Below are 5,261 nucleotides of genomic sequence, written 5' to 3' on the forward strand. Positions count from 1 at the left end.
GGGACAGGACCCTCAAGCTTGTTATACGAGAAATTGAGAGCCTCCAGAGCAGGAGAAAATACCAAAGCTACCAGGTATTTCACCGGTCAGAGAGTTGTTGGAAAAATCAAGAATGGCCAATGAAGGCATGTTGGCAAGTGCCTTCGGGATTTTACCAGACAACTGGTTGTTCTTTAGGTTCAAGTTAACCAATTTCTGACAAGAAGCAATGCTGGCAGGAATGCTTCCAGAGAGACGATTTGATGACAGATCAAGAACACCGAGTGAAGGACAGTCCTGAAATTGGTCTGGGATTTCACCTTCCAAATTGTTGTGGGAGACCATGAATATTTGGAGATTCGGAGTGGAAAGAATAGTAGAAGGGAGAGAAGAATGGAGGTTGTTTCTGGAGAAATCAATGAAAGAAAGAGATGTGGAAGAAGCAATGTCATTCGGAATTTCACCAGTGAGACTGTTGTTAGCCAATTCTAACCTTTCAAGATTCCCAAGCTTCCCAAAACCAACTGGAATCGTCCCATAAAGTAAATTGTTATGAATTCGGACACGAACCAGTGAAGGGCACAATGATAAGTTGACTGGGATTGGACCTGTGAAGGCATTATTGAAAAGAATAAGCTTGGTGAGATTGCCCTGGCTGCAAAGTGTTTCTGGAATCCCACCAGCTATAGAGTTGGATGATACATCAAGCCATTGCAATGGCGAACTCTTGCCCAGGCGATTTGGCAATGTTCCTGACAAAGAATTGTTCCATAGCTCAAGAACCTTCAATTGAGGCAAATCCCCAAGTTCAGAAGGCACAGGACCAGATAGAAGATTGCTCATGAAATTGAGGAGCTCTAAATTCTTCAGTTGACCAATTTCAGGTGGAATTTTTCCTGATAGCATGTTATCAGAGAAATCCAGCAACACCAACGAAGTCTGATTGCCCAAAGAAGGAGGGATTCTGCGCCTTAAAAATTGTTTCTGTATAAGAAAACCGTGCGAAGTAATTTCAGGTTTCCCATTCAGCTGGAATTTCACCTCAAGTTCCCCTCCAAGAGCCTTCTGCCATATCAAGATATTTGAGATTGGTGAGATTTCCAAACTCTCTAGGAATCCCACCCTCAAATGCATTGTACCCGAGAATCATATACTCCAGTGAGGAAAGCTGTCCCAGATCTCCTGAATTTCTCCAGTGAGATTGTTTTCCAGAAAGACCAAGGAACCTCAACTTCTGCAATCTGCTGAACGATCTTGGAATAGACCCTTGGAAGAAGCTGCCTCTGAGATCCAGCGTCTCTAAGAAAGAAGCATTTCCAAGGTCCTCAGGAACAAAACCTGAGAAATCATTGCTGGATGCATTTAAAATCACTAGTCGTGGTGCCTTTCCAAGACCCAATGGAAAATCACCAACGAAGAAATTCTGGCTGACATCAAGACTTCTCAATGTGGTGAGGTTGGCAACAGATTTTGGCAATGTTGTGGAGAATACGTTGCAACATAAGTTTAGAGTAGTGAGACTTTGTAGCTTTTGTATCTCATCGGATACTTTGCCACTGAGATTCATGTGGGATAGATCAAGCTTCTCAACAGCTCCAGCAGCATTACATGAGATGCCAACCCAGTTACAGTGCGCTGCATTTTTCTTTTGGTCTTGGTGCCTCGTCCCGCAATTTCCAATCTTGCAGCTTATTCAACGGATCAGTAAGACCTGCTTTTATAGAAAGTAGAGCAGAAACTTCATCATTCAAAACAGCAGCAAGACCATAAGAGAAACAGAAAATGCAACAGAAGAAGAGCAGAATTTTCAGTTGCATCTTATTCTTCTTCACTCTGCTTAACCTCTCAGTTGTCCATCATTTGCACTCTCCTCTGAAACTGAAGTAGTTTGGATGGACAGAACACGGAGAAAGTAATAGTTATGAGGAAGTGGTTGAAAGAAGAACAGCTAGTGCATTGATCCAGTATAATATATGACCAATAAATACATCATCAACGAGAGGTGGTCATTGTTAAGGGTTGGTCAGGTATTTAACAGCTGGTAATGTGCAAGTAATGACGAGTGAAGCTTTGGTCTTATTCGAAGTTTCTCCGACATAAAACATGGGAGAGAATGTGCCGCTTAATGCTGGTTTAGTTTTAGCTTTGCCAACTCGAGAGATGAATAATTTGGCAACTGCGTTGGCTTTGTTAGAGAAAGCTTCTTCCCTGATTGTTTGTTTTATTATTATTTTTTTTCTTGCAGTAATTACGTATTTTTTTAAAAAGATTGAGAATGAAGGCATCGGAAAACTGTACCTTCTGGTGTCAAGAGTAAATCTGCTGAATAATTCGTGAGGGTGTGTTCTATCCTAAAACTAATATTTAACCTGCTCACAAGGCAATCCATGATTGAGATTCGACAGATGTAGAAAAAGTAACAAAGATAAAAACTATGAAATCAGAAAAGAAAAAGTTCAGTTAGTTAAATCTAATTCATGTATAAAGCTACTTTTAAGTTTTAACCGCGCTCTGAGGGTAGAAGAGAATTTACGAGTTTCAGAAGATGGAAGGGTAGTTTCTAAGTATGACAAAGATTCAGAAATGATGCCTTAGTAGACCATTTAAAATATAGTTAAGGTTGGGATCCACCCAAGAACATTGATGTACTTGTGATTATCTTAACATCAAAATCCAAACCAGAGCCATGTGATAGCGGGAATAACTTTTAACAAATTGTAAACGAAGAAATTTGTACCTTCAATTATTGTATTCTACTAAAAATGGCAGAGGGAGACGAGCGGAACCATCATCCATTTGATGGTTCTACCTCCAAAATATTAATTATTCATTATGATTAGAAGCAGGAATCTTTCCATGTTATAGGGCATAAGAAACATGAAATGAGACAAACTCTACCCTACCCTCCATTAAAATTAAAATTTAAAATAATAATGCATAGGCATTGTAATACCTAGAGCTTCATCTAAAACATGACGCATAAACTTATTGGACTAGAAATATGCCCACTAAGAAAACCCAAGCAATACTGCAAACAGTTTGCCTGCAAGTTGTTGATGAACCATGTTTCTCAAAGAGACCCTTTGAGTTTTCAAAAACAAAAACACGCCCTTCAAGATGAAGAAGAAAGCAATAGATGGAAGCGGAGGCATGCCCAGAAGAATAACAATAAAATATGACAAAAAAGAAGGTAATGGGAGAAAAGTGCTGCACCTGCGCATTATCAATCATGGTCTGAGACTCTGAAGTCTGAACCCACTAATTGCCACATCTGAGATAAAAATTCTTTCTTTTATCTTTTTGCTCTTTCTGCCTTTCAATATTCACATGCACACACGTGGTCTGTTTGAATAAATAAAGTGAATAAAGAGAAATTCCCCGTCCAATGCTTAGAGTTAGAATAAATTCGATACCTAACCACGTAATAAAACAGATGGAAGTCATACAGAGTAGTACCTTCTTTCAAATATTGAATTATTTGATGATTGCTTTTGATAATTGATGCCCATATGGATCCAATCTTAAGGGCGCGAAGTGAAGCGAAGTTCTCTGAGAAGCTTGCTTACGTGCGTCCACATGCTTTTATGCCAACGGAAACCAGAACCAGCCTTTCATGATTTTAAAATCGAAAAAGAAATCGAAAACCTAATGTTACACGCAGCGATTAGATGCTAAATGAGACCAAATCGCCCTCTCCTGCACATGCGCCACATGCACATCGCTAAGGCTCACAAAAACGTTTACCTTCGTTCCCCCCTAATAGATGAAATAAATCCAAAAATGGATTTTGTTCAAGAATGAATGTTACTGAGACTGTCCAGGTCTCTTCCTGATCCGATGTACAAATTTTTGCTTTTACTCGCGCTGACTTTTGACCTTTTGACTATTGTGGCTGAAAGGGGGAAGAAAATGAAGCTCTTATTTTTCAGCGTTTCACTTATATCCTTGTGTTTAATTAGCATTAACCTCTTGTTCTCATGGTTTCAAATTGTAAAAGAAATTATTCTCATAAAATATTTTTCTATTTTGTTCAAAGGACCCTAAATTTGTTTCGTTGCGAAGGCAACCTTTTAACTGCTATATTTTATTTATTTTATTTTCCAAACTGCTAGTTTTTCTTTTGGTGACAATTCCAAACTGCTAGTTTACAGCCTACGTATAGACTCAGAGCTTGTTATTGTCGTTATGTTACTTTCTTCAATATTTGTTGCAAAAAGTCAAATGTTGTAAACAATTTCAATCAATTAGAATATTACATAATATGTTAAACCGGCTCAAAACTTTATAAGACTGGCTTGGTTATAGCACCAATGCAGATCAACCTTGTGGGCTTGGTACATCATGAGGAATTGGATCCAGAGGCTTTAGTGCTTTCGGCCTTTTTCTCATACATGATACATCGGCTAATTTTGGTAGTTAGATAGCGTTTTTGTGAACCCCGGATAACATTTTTTGGGTACAACAATGGGTCTAGCCCAAAATCTTTTCTCATTTTTGGGGTACAGAATTTTTCTCATTTTGTTAGACAGACAAATTTATGATAGATCCCTTGGAATAAATTATTGGAAAAATTCTAATTAAATCCATTTGGAATAGCAAAATTCTAATTTAAGCCTACACTTTTAACAAATTCTTAATTAGGTTAAGAGATCTAATTTGGGATTTCTAAATGTTGCTAAAAGATCAAAAGACCCTTCGTAATTAAAAAGAGTAATTTTATTTTTAATTCTTTTAATTGAATTTAACTAACATGTTTTTTCTTTAAACATTATCATATGAAAATTTGGCCAAAAACATTATCATATAAAAAATAAAAAAAATACAATTATGGCCAATAAAAAATAATTGAAAAGTCAAGATAAAAAAATACATAATTTCTAGATATCCATAGAATTACAAAAATACGGGAACTAATAAAAATTTCACGACTTCAAATGTTAAAGATTCATAGGATCAAAGTTTTTTTTTGTGAGAAAAAATCAAATCAAAGATTTATGGAATTCTTGAATATCTATCAAAATTAATTTTACTATTTCACAAATTACATTGAGACTCATCAATTCATCTTCAATTTTTCGATCTCCAAGATTTATTCATTATCAAATTTTTATTATATAAAAAATAACTAAAAGGTCATAAATTCTAGAGTTGACAATACGTTTACAATTATGAAACAACTTTGATATAAAATCTAAGAAAGACCATGTTCTCATTAGTCATCACTTGCACCAATGATCACATTACATATGCCCCCAAAAAAAATCAGTTATTTGCCAGACCAA

At 36.6% G+C, this 5,261-nt stretch overlaps 1 pseudogene; it reads right to left on the bottom strand.

Moving 5' to 3' along the window:
* Positions 1 to 5: 5 nt before the first annotated feature.
* Positions 6 to 1,796, bottom strand: LOC114751824 (MDIS1-interacting receptor like kinase 1-like; annotated as a pseudogene).
* Between the last annotated feature and the right edge of the window lie 3,465 nt (positions 1,797 to 5,261).

Source organism: Neltuma alba, unplaced genomic scaffold, assembly GCF_004799145.2.
Source record: "Neltuma alba isolate B1F8T4 unplaced genomic scaffold, ASM479914v2 tig00007117_pilon, whole genome shotgun sequence".
Classification (NCBI taxonomy): Eukaryota; Viridiplantae; Streptophyta; class Magnoliopsida; order Fabales; family Fabaceae; genus Neltuma; species Neltuma alba.